We start from the raw sequence: 11,953 nt of genomic DNA, 5'->3' as shown, positions 1-11,953 counted from the left end.
AAGATTGTTTTTTCCAAATCCCATTACATCCTGAAGATGCTCCCAGGTTTGCATTCGCAGTACCATCATTGAACAGAGAGGCTCCAATGAAGAGATACCACTAGAAAGTGCTTCCACAGGGCATGAAGTGTAGTCCTGCTATCTGTCAGTGGTATGTAGCTTCATTGTTGTCTCCTGTGCGTGCACAAAGAAGGGAAGCTATAATCCCACACTACATTGATGATGTGCTGGTGTGTGCTCCTGATAACTCCATACTCCAACACACGCTTGACCTAGTAGTTAAAGTTTTAACCTCTGCTGGATTTCAATTACAGGAAGACAAGGTTCAAAAGATGCCACCTTGGAAGTATCTGGGCCTAGAGATCACTGCCAGGACCATTGTTCCACAGAAATTAGAAATTAATTGTAATCCTAAAACTCTAGCAGATCTTCACTCTCTGTGTGGGTCGTTGAACTGGGTAAGACCTTGGTTAGGCCTCACTAATGAGGACTTACAACCCCTTTTTAATTTATTGAAATGGGAGAGAGAGCTAGTGTCTCCCAGGGAACTGACACCTGAGGCAAAAGCTGCAATTGAAAAAGTACAGCAAGCTCTAAGAGGCAGGCTCACCGCTATCAACCTGAACTACCTTTCAAATTCATTGTTTTGGGAAAACTGCCACACTTGCATGGTTTAATATTTCAGTGGATTGAGGGGCAGAGGGACTCACTCTTAATCATAGAATGGGTCTTCCTCTCCCACCAAAGATCCAAAACTATTACACAACCACAGGAGCTTATGGCTCAGTTGATTCAAAAAGCAAGAATGAGGCTGCATGAACTGTCAGGTTCTGATTTCACATGCATTCACCTGCCAATTAAACTTTCTGGGGAGGGAAAAAACTCTCCTGAAAGGCTAACAAAAGAAATGTTTGAGCATTTGCTACAGAGCAATGCCAGCCTCCAGATATCTCTGGATAGCTACACTGGACAGATATCTGTTAACAGCCCAGCTCATAAGTTGTTTAATGAGGAATTCCACCTCATCCCTCCTGAAAAGAGGAGCAGGGGACCACTCGAGGCACTCACAGTGTTCACAGATGCATCGGGGGCCTCCCATAAGTCGGTCATGACTTGGAAAAATCCCCAAACTCAGCATTGGGAAGCCGATGTTAAGTTTGTGGAGGGGTCACCCCAGATAGCAGAACTGGCTGCAGTTGTGAGAGCCTTTGAGAAGTTCTCAGACCCTCTTAACCTGGTAACAGATTCAGCTTATATTGCTGGCGTAGTATCCAGGGTGGAGCAGGCAGTGCTCAAAGACATCGATAATGAGCAGCTCTTTAGGCTGCTGTCAAAACTAATTTATTTGATTTCACACAGAGAACAACCTTTCTATGTGATGCATGTGAGGTCACACACGGAGTTGCCAGGTGAGATCACGGAAGGGAACCGAATGGCAGACACTCTTGCAGCTCCAGCTGAAAAGGCACGCCTTCCTGACATTTTCCAACAGGCAAAACTGAGCCACCAGCAATACCACCAGAATGTACCAGGTTTGGTCCATCAGTTCCAGCTAACACGGAGTCAGGCCAAGGCTATTGTAGCCACCTGTCCCAGCTGTCAGCTCCAGGCCATGCCATCACTGGGTAAGGGGGTTAACCCCCGGGGCCTAGGCAGCTGTGAGGTGTGGCAAACAGACATCACACATTCCTAGTTTTGGACTCCTCAAATATGTTCATGCGAGTATAGACACATATTCAGGTGCAGTTTATGCCTCCGCCCATGCAGGGGAAAAGGCTGTATATGTAAAACAACACCTAGTACAAGCCTTCTTAGTGTTGGGGATCCCTAAAGAAATAAAATCAGATAATGGACCAGCATACACATCCGAGAAATTCCTGGAATTCACCCAGCAGTGGGGAGTAAATCATAAGACAGGCATCCCACACTCCCCTACAGGCCAAGCGGTGATTGAGCGCACACACCAGACACTCAAACAGGTTCTAGCTAGGCAAAACAGTTCAATTGTGTGGATGTCTCCCCATCAAAAGCTCTGTAAAGTTCTGTTCACAATCAATTTCTTGAATTGTTCATTTGAAAATATGAGTCCTTCTGTGGTCCGTCATTTTAACAGCAGTAAACAGTTTAAATTGTCTCAGCATCCACCAGTTTTGATTAGGGATCCAGAAACATGGGAAACCAAGGGTCCCTATGAGCTAGTAACTTGGGGAAGAGGTTATGCATGTGTATCAACTCCCTCAGGCCCTCGATGGATTCCCCAAAAGTGGGTTAAATCTTTTGTCCCCAAAACTCCAGCTACAGCAGAAGGAGATGAGAAGCAAGTAACCATTGCTTCAAAAAGAAGACGCTGCAGAGGAAAAGGAAACAAAAACTTCATAAAGGAATACCCTCCAGCAGAAAGAGACTTATAACATGTTTTAAAATGTTTGTTTTCCCTTTTAGAAAAAAGCTACCCTCTAGTTAACCCTGTGAAGAACCCCATCCAAGTTGTCTTCCTGTTAGCCTTGAACAGTTTGGCAGCGGCGTGGATCGTCCCTCAGCCATATCAAAACATCTGGGTAACCTTGGCACAGACACTCAAACAGGAAAACATATGCCTGTCCACTGCAGCAGCAACAGACCCTATGTCCACCTGCCTGGTAGGAGTCCCACTAAAAGTTAGTGAGTATTTAGGCAGCTTTGACATACACATGCCTAATAAAACACCTGAATTATTCACTATATCACCTAAGCAATCAACACAGATCAAAGGTAATCCTATAAAAGAGCTGCTGCCAAAATTGCCCAAAGCAGACCAGGAACCCCAAGAGTTAGAGCTGCTTGGTTCCTACCCAGCAACACACTGCATTCATTTTAAAGATTATCCAACACCCGCTGACACTAAAGGTTTTCATCACATCCGACAATTTCGCAAGGAATTTGTGGCCACCAAGTGGTGTACTAGTTTAAACCATATTCCAGCTACAGATCCAGTTCATTCAAGTCCCAAAATTCTACCAAAGGGATTGTTTTTAACTTGTGGGGACCGGGCATGGGCTGGAATTCCTTCTAATCTGCTAGGAGGACCATGTACTATAGGGCGGTTGTCCCTGTTAGCACCCAACAAAATCTTAATTAGTAATTGGACACACAAAAGCAAATCAGGTAATAAAATACAAAAGAGAAGTGCTGAAAATCTGGACCCAAATTGTGATGCAGAAATTTTTCATTGGGCTAAATCAAAAAGAATTGCTATGTCTGTATTTCTTCCATGGGCTGCAGCAGCTAAAGGTCTGTGTGAATTAGGTCACCTGGAGTGTTGGGTGGTTAAACAGGCTAATTTAACTTCAACTGCCATCAGCTCCCTCCTAGAAGATGAGGAAGTAACTAGGCAGGCAACACTCCAAAATTGTGCTGCTATAGATTTCCTCCTATTAATACATGGACATGAATGCCAGGAATTTGAAGGACTTCACTGCATGAACCTGACTTCAAGAGCTCCTAATGTCCACGCTGCTCTGCGAGATATGAACCACCTGATTGGACAAGTGAAGCAAGAAACCAAAGACTGGTTTAATGAACTGTTCAAGGGCTGGGGGTTTTCTGGGTGGTGGACTTCCATAGTCAAAACCATTATGTTATTTGTTGTTATTCTTTTCCTTGTAGCAATGGCATTTGGAATCATACGTCATTTAATATTTAAGGCCATTAATGGTATCATTCCTTCTACCTCAGTGGACAATCATATAGAGATGACAAATATAAAACAATCTAACTCTCCCACTTATCACAAATGGTGGGCAAAATAATAAATTTGGACTAGAATTATTATCCTCCTACTTAAAAAAAAACAAAAAACGGGGAGATGTTGTAATTCGGTAAATGAGGTAAAAGGAATCAGCATACCCTGCAACCTCCTTCCGGCTAGTCCCCAGTTCATGTCCTCCTTCCGGTCCTGTGACCTTCCCCTGTGACCTTGTAGCCCACCGAGGGCTCGGGTATTCTGATCCTAGTCCCCCTGTGTCCTCATCCCATTGGCCGCCAGCCAAGGCCATTCCCATTCCCCTCTCCTGAATACCTGGTTCCCAGAGAGTCGTGTTCTCTTTCCGGCCACACCATCTCCATGGAATAAACTGAGATTGAAGGAGCCTCCTTTGTATCCTTTTTCCATCCATGCTATGATACTTGTCTGATCTTAAGTAATTAGGAAAAAGACACAAAGTATCATAGCAGCATCTCTTTTCAGGATGACAGTTTTCTTCCTGTCTCTCAGATGATCCTGGCTCACGGCCAAATTTTTCTCCTGTCTCGGATGATCCCTGGCTCTTGGCCAGCTGTTTCCCGCCTCTTTTTCTTGGCATTTCTCCCCTAGCTCCTGGGCTAGAATTTTCCCCCGACTCTTTTTTTGGACAGATTTTGTCTCCCCCTGCTTTCGCAGATATGGCTAAATGTCAAAATCACATCGGGGTCACCAGTTGTAACGTGAACAGTGCCAGATCCGAGACAGAGACTAGGCCCCCTTTGTGTTCCATGACAAAAAGCCCTTTATTGTTCTCAACTATACCTGAAAAAACCTTCTTAATGTTCCTTGGCAAACACTTTTGGTTGGTTCAAAGTTCAGGCTGCCCAGCTCTCTGACCAATAGCCTCTGCATCCAGGCAAGAACTCATTGGATCAAATCCTTGTTTGGTATAACGTATCACCTTCAGGATATGGGACTCCCAGTGCCCACGCTGAATTCCCTCGTTTGAAGCTGAAAGTGGAGCTCCTCTTGTAACTCTGCTTTGTAATGAGAAATGTAAAAATTCAACACAGTTCCTAGTTCCCTCCCTCCTCTGCCCAGTGGTGCAGGGAGAAGGGATGACAGTTACGGCCAGTTCGTGCTGCTGCTTCCCCCTCAGGGACAGGAATTCTTGCCCTGCTCCAGGCCGTGGGGTCCCTTCCATAAGGTCAGTCTGTCTCCTGTCCAGCGGGGGTCCCTCCCCACCCATGTGGTCACTCCTCGGCTCGGCCCTGAGGCACAATGCAGTCACGGGGCAGCCGCGCTCTGGCCCCGTCAGCGGCAGGGCCGGTTCGTGCTGGGCAGGAGCGGCAGAAGGAACCGGGTGGCGGCAGGGGCTCAATCCCGTCAGGAGGAAGAAGAGGAAGAAGAGGAAGCAGAGGGAGGGGCTGGGGCCACATGCGGTGCACAATCCCTGGGGAGTAGCAGAGAGGCCTTGGGGAACAGCTGCGGGCAGGGTCCTGTTGGAGCCACCCCGAGGGATTTGTGCTGTCCTGGATCCCTGAAGAACTCTATCCTCTAGATGGGTGATGTGGGAATGAAAGGAGAGAGTAAAATGCGGAGAAGAGACTAAAATGCAATCAAAGAGCCGCACCAAGGGCGTCTCCTCTGCCCACCTCTAAAGGAGCTGCACCAAAGCACGGGCGGTTGTGTAGAATAAAATACAGAGAATAGAGTAAAACAGAATAAAAAGCTGCACCAGGGGGCCCTCAGCACCTGGTGTCACTCAACAGCTGCACCGTGGGACGGGCACAGTCAGGTGTGGCCAGAAGGGCAGTGGCAGGCGGGTGGGAGGTGTAAGTAAAACTAAACGTAGAGGATAGAATAAAATACAAGAAAAGTGCCACACTGAGGGTTCTCCAACGTCTGTGTCACAGAAGAGCTGCACTGAGACCGGCGAGATGTGGCAGCAGTAGAGAATAGAATAAAAAGAATAAAAATCCCAGATCAGCAGTGTCGGCTGCCCAGTACTAAAAGAGCAGCACTGAGGGCTTGTTGGGGCAGCACCAGGGGGTCTCGGCCGCTCTGTGTCACTGAAAGAGCCACAGCCATGATGAGCTGGGGCTTCTGGAGCTGCCCCGAGGGCTTTTGGCCACCCCCTCATGTCACTGAAGGAGCTGCAGCGAGGGCGGGGTACGGCCCCGATCGAGCCCCTTGAGCTGTGCAGTGAGCGGTGACTCTGTGGGACCAAGCGGTGGCAGCTGGAGCTGGGAAAGTGGCTTCGTGTGGTGGAGATGAGCTGGGTGTTCCAACCCAGCTCTGCTCAGCATTTGGGCACCGCGTTGGGGCTGCCGTGAAATTTTCAGCTCAGGCCACCCCCACGGGCCAGACCCCACGGGTCCTGCTGCTGCCACTCTGGTCCCTCAGAGCCCAGAAATTATGGAGGACACTGGAAATAATTTCAAGTAGCATGACTTCATTATTCCCCAGAACAACCTTTTATAGCCTTTTCCCATATACATAATACCTGTGTACCCTTTAACCCTTTTGTGATTGGTCAATACAAATCAGCATTCCATGCTCTTCTTCCTTTAATGATGTTCACCTGTCTTACACAGCGGCACCCTATTAGGGATGATCCTCAGCCGCAGCCCCATTCCTAATTTCTCACAATCTACTCTCCTACACAGAAAGCCCTGAAAATTGATCCCAGGCACAGTAAAAACTTCCCATGCGCAGCGAGAGCCCCGGGGGCTCCTTAAGAACTACCCTCCCATCAGTCCTCCTGGGCAGCGCCAGGCATTATCGCGGCTCCCGGGGCTGTCCCGGCACCGGCTGCTGCCACAGGGCACGGGCTTGTCACACTTGGGTAATAAACACGACAAATTTGGGGAGGGGCACAGCCCTAGAAACCACGACTTTGCCCTTAGAAGCTTGGAGCTGCACGAGGGAAATAAAGGATCCCCTGCACACACTGATTCCCCCAGCAGCTACTCTACCCCACCAAGAAAGAGGCTGTGTTTGGGAGAGGTAGGATGGCTGGGATGGCGTCTGTCATAAGACAACCACAGGTTGGGATGAAGATCTTGGGGCGATCTGGTTACTCAGGAGGTTTTGGAGCACCTTGCAATCCTGAGGGATGAGTTACTGGGAGGAGGAAGTCACCTGGCTCTTATTGAGTTATTCACGGGTCTGGGTCTTCAAAGAGACAAGACTAGTTGTTGGTTGCTGTAAAGTTGTTTATTGCAGAAGTACATCAGTCTCGTAGGCAAAGAGCTCAGAATATTAAAGTCCAAGCTAAAGGCTTTTGGCACAGAGTCCCAGATAGAAGAAGCAGCACCAGCAGCAGCCTGGCATTACTTCTTTTTCTTCTGGGAGGTGATGAAGATGGTCTCTCATCCCATTTCAGAGGTTTTATTTGTAAATCACCCAATGAGCTGAAAACATGAACATAAAACATTCCTTCTAAACTTACTAGAGGCTTAATTCTAGAGTATGAAAGTAGGGTCATAACTTACACATACAGTTCTATTCATTCCTGTAAATGGTTCTATTTATTCTATCTAGAAAATGTAAGTAAGGTTCTTACTATGTTTTGATTATGTCTGTGTACTAGTTTAAAAACAAAACCAGTGAAATACTCCAAGCCAGAAATACAACCTAATAGGAAAAAGAAAAAAAAGTAAAATATATGCAATAGTAGAAATGAAAACTACTGTCAGAGTAAGAATACATTCTGACACCCTGCTAGTTAGGCTGGTGGTAGCAGTCCAGATGAAGTGGTCTTGTTGAAGTAGTGATCCTGTAGAAAGGTCTGGTAGCTCTTGTCCTCTGGAAACCAGTGGGTAAGGGCTGCATCAGTGCTCCAAATCTTAGTTTCTATCTTGACAGGAAATGCTTGGCTCCTCCCCCTGAGTGGAGCATCTCTCAATGGGATGACATAATTTTATCAGTCATGCAGTGGGGCTCAATGGCCCATTAACGGAAGATATCTTCCTGGAGGAAGGACGGGTCATGGAAAAGATAAAGATGACTGACTCACCAAGTTTTTAACAGATGTTCCATTAGCAGAGGATATCTCCATGGAGATAAGGAACACTGCCCCATTTGGTTTCCACATTTCATGAAGATGGTGATAGAATACATACTTTGGGCACATCTTTACATTGTAAACTAAGTCTGGGGGTAAGTTTCTGAACTTTTTTCTAGATTTTAGGGGTTTTAACTCTCTTAAGGCACTTACAGTATATTCTTACGTAAAACTAAAACTTCTACTTCATATCTATGTGACTTAATATTATTCCTACTTACTTAAAACTAAAACTTACATTTCTACTTCGTGTCTGTGTGGCTTAATATATTTTAATTTCTCTAAAGGCTTTAATTCAATACCCGCATTCTTCTCTCTTTCTGAGGGACTCAGAGAGGCTTCTATTTTACACACTCCAAGAGGCTCTGACGTTCGAGTGGGGCCCCACAGAGAAGAACGTGAGGATCCCATATTAAGGAAGATCCTGATGCTTTCTGCCAATTTCAGGGCTTCTAAACAGCTTGTGGTGGACTCACTACCGTAGTTCTGATGCCACTCGCCTGCGCTTCAAACTGTTCCAGACTGGCGCTCCCAGTGCTGCATGGAGTGTAGCAACGGAGATCTGCTCACGGCACCATCCAGCGCTGGGGATGGGGCATGTCAGGGGAGCTGGGGCTGTACTGGTGGTACTGGTGGTCCTGTGAGCTCACCTGTCTGGGAGCCAGTAGAACTCAGGTGAACGTGTGTGATCCCACTGGGGACTCCCAGCCTGGTGTCACTCTGCCCCTGAACAGTGCCACACTGCTCCCAGTATTTCCAATAAAGCTTCCCAGTTGGCCTGGTCCTGTTTGTTGGGGTCCAGTGGGGAAGGAGTTGGAGGGACTTCGAGGAGGGAGCCATGACTGGGGGAGCAGAACAAGTCCTGCTTGTGCCAACTGCACCGTGCCAACCCCAAATGTGCCGGAAAGCCCCTAAGATGCCAGGGGAATTTGGGGAGGAAGGCGCATGGAGGGCACCCAGACTGGGCCAAGAGTCAAACATTACCCCAGCCTGACCTGCCCTGGCTAAATCCTGGCTCCTTCCGGGGGATGTGATGGTGTTGGGAAAACAGGGGGACCAATGGTTGGTGCTGAACCCGGGGGAGCACGAGGAGGATATAGAGGAGGAGGGCAAAGGAAGAAACAGGAGAAGAGTCAGAAAGAATAGGAAGAGGAGGCAGGACTAGTAAGGGGGAGGAGTGGGACTCCTACCAATGCAATTTGGGGATCCCATCATCCTCCCCATGTTTTGGGGGTCCCAGCTTCTCTTTTCCCCTGCTCTTCCATCCCTTCCCCACTGTCCCCCAATCCACTACCCACATCCTACATGATTGGTTTTGGGGTTCCAGACCCCTTTCTCTTACTCTGGAGGTCCCATACTCCCTATCTCACAATTCAGGCACCTAATTGCCGCATTTTCTGGGAAGGAATGCCTGAGGTTTGGGATTACTGTGGCACAGTTTTGGAGGGGGACAGCTCTGTCTGGCTTTCCCCTCCCTGTTGCGGCTTCTCAGCTGCCCCTGACATCCTGGGGGTGCTGGGATTTCCCTCCTGGGGACAAGGACGTTCATTCCCTTCCAGGAGCCCAATGCCTGGCTGGGGCTCCAGGGCAGGGGATCCTTGAGCAGCTGGCCCAGAACTTCTGCCAGGGTCTCCCAGCACAGCCGGAGCCGCTCGGCCTGGGGTCCCCAAATCCCTCAGCAAGCCCCAAGTCTCTCCCAGGAACCCTCAACTCCCTCAAACCCAGCATCCCCCACAGCCCCTGCAAGTTCCCCCCATGGTACCGGCTGTGGCCATGTCCCCACATGTCACTGGCCATGTCCCACCATGTCCTCACCCATGGCTGTGTCCCCACCATGTTTCCATCTCTGTCATTTCCATCTCTGTCACTGTCCCCTACATCTCCATCCATGCCCATGTACCCCCATGTGCCCACAAATAGCCACGTCCCCATCCATGTCCATGTGTCCCCATGACCCCGTCCCTATCTGTTTCTCACCCTGTCTATGTGTCCCCATGACCCCACCCATGTCTCAGTTCAGTGTCTTTATTTTTGGTGTTGGGTGTTGTAAAGGGATGAAGAGAAATCAAAAACAAATCAAGTCGAGAAGAAAAGCATTTCCTTGTCCATGCCAACTGAGGATCAGCATGTTTGGGTGGGAGAGAAGAATCTTTTCTGGAAGGGTTTCCACTCCACTGCCTCCAAAATCTTGGTCTTTGACCCAATCCATTTAGATAAAATAAGATTTTAAATAAAATTATTTAATCATATATTTTCCTTTCTTTAGTGTCATGCTTCATTTCAGACTTAAGTATTCTGGTTTATACAAACCCCAATACTTTTATGATTAACACGAACCTTCTATCAATTATCACAGATTTTTCCTGTTCTCAAGGCAGAGCTTTTCCTGCGTTTTTCCAGATGTTTTTCCCAATAACGCCTGGAATTTTGCCAGCTTTGGCGTGTTCCAGTGCAACTTTTGGGAATTTTGAGCATATTTTCCGTTTGATTCTTAGGGGATTTTTCATTTCTTACTGCCAATTTTCAGGGACTTTTCTGGTTTGTTAGGCTCAATTTCTCCTGAATTTTTCCTGATGCTTATCCCAGCAGTACTTGGAATTTTGGCAGAGTTTAGGTGTTTTAGGATGGATTTCAGGGGTTTTTTGGCCATTGTTCGTGTGATTTCCAGGCATTTTGGGCCATTTTCAGTCACATTTTCTCTGGATATTTTGCCCACTCACTTTGCCAGATTTTTTCTCATAAATTCCTGGAATCTCAGTGGATTTCGGAGCCATTTTTTGTTTTTTAGTGCAGATGTTAGGAGTTCTTCTGGCCATTTTTTGTGCAATTTCTAGGTAATTTCTATGTTTCGAATTTTTAGGCATTTTCCTGGGTTGTTAAGGCTGAATTTACCCTGGATTTTTTCCCAATGTTTTACCCAATAATGCCTGGAATTTTGGCAGGTTTGGTGTGTTTCAGTGTTGATTTTAGGACTATTTCTGGCCATTTTCATATTGATTTTAAGGAAATTTTTGCATCCCTTAGTGCGAATTTTTTAGGCTGAATTTATCCTGGATTTTTCTCAATGTTTTTCCCAATAATGCCTGGAATTTTGGCAGGTTTGGGGTGTTTCAGTGTCGATTTTAGAAATATTTCTGGCGATTTTCATATCGATTTTTAGGCTATTTTTGCGTCTCTTAGTGCGAATTTGTTAGGCTGAATTTTCCCTGTATTTTTCCTAAACTTGACCATAACCCTAACCCGAACCCTAACCCTAACCCTAACCCTAACCCGAACCCTAACCCTAACCCTAACCCTAACCCTAACCCTAACCCTAACCCTAACCCTAACCCTAACCCTAACCCCTAACCCTGACCCTGACCCTAACCCTAACTCTAACCCTAACCCTAACACTAACCCTAACCCTAAACCTAACCCTAACCCCTAACCCTGACCCAAATCCTAACCCTAACCCCTTACCCTGACCCTGACCCTAACCCTAACCCTAACCCTAACCCTAACCCTAACCCCTAATGTCGGAGAAAGGGAGACTGCGGACACCAGATGGTCGTCAGCAAGACTCGTTTATTGATAAGAACAACTCTGTTTTTATACACTTCTTAATTAGCCTTATACATATTACAAAGCCAAGCTCATCATTGGTTATATTCATGTTGCACAAAGCAGCCTTTTCAAGATCCTATTTTTAAACACTTCTGCATTCTTGTGGTTTATAATTCGTTTTTCTATGGTTTAACTAGGTTTTCTATGGTTTAACTAAGTACAGCTACAACAACGATTTCCTTGTCTCAAGGACACTCCGTCCTTGGGTTGCTTTTTGCTCTATTTAGGCCATTTGCAGCAACTCTTCCTGACTATGTCCTCTTTCTATTAGCCAAGTTTGAACAAAGCTCTCCACACTTCCCCCGTTTTCTTTTTGGGCTAACAAATTTGTTTCCCATTTCTGATTCACTAATCGCAATACCATACCTTGCAAGCATTTCAAAATACATGGTACAAAAAGTAAAATAGCAAAAATAACAATGCCTATAGTTATTAATTGTTTCAAAAGCAAAATAAGCCATGGACCCAACCCAAGAGATCTAAGCCATCCTTCTAATCCCAAACCTTCTTGTTCCTTCAAATCATGAAGGTGTTCCTGCAGTTTCTTTATCTTCGCATGA

Source organism: Oenanthe melanoleuca, unplaced genomic scaffold (assembly GCF_029582105.1).
Source record: "Oenanthe melanoleuca isolate GR-GAL-2019-014 unplaced genomic scaffold, OMel1.0 S001, whole genome shotgun sequence".
NCBI lineage: Eukaryota > Metazoa > Chordata > Aves > Passeriformes > Muscicapidae > Oenanthe > Oenanthe melanoleuca.
The sequence above is the reverse complement of the archived record's forward strand: the minus strand, read 5'-3'. Positions refer to the sequence as shown.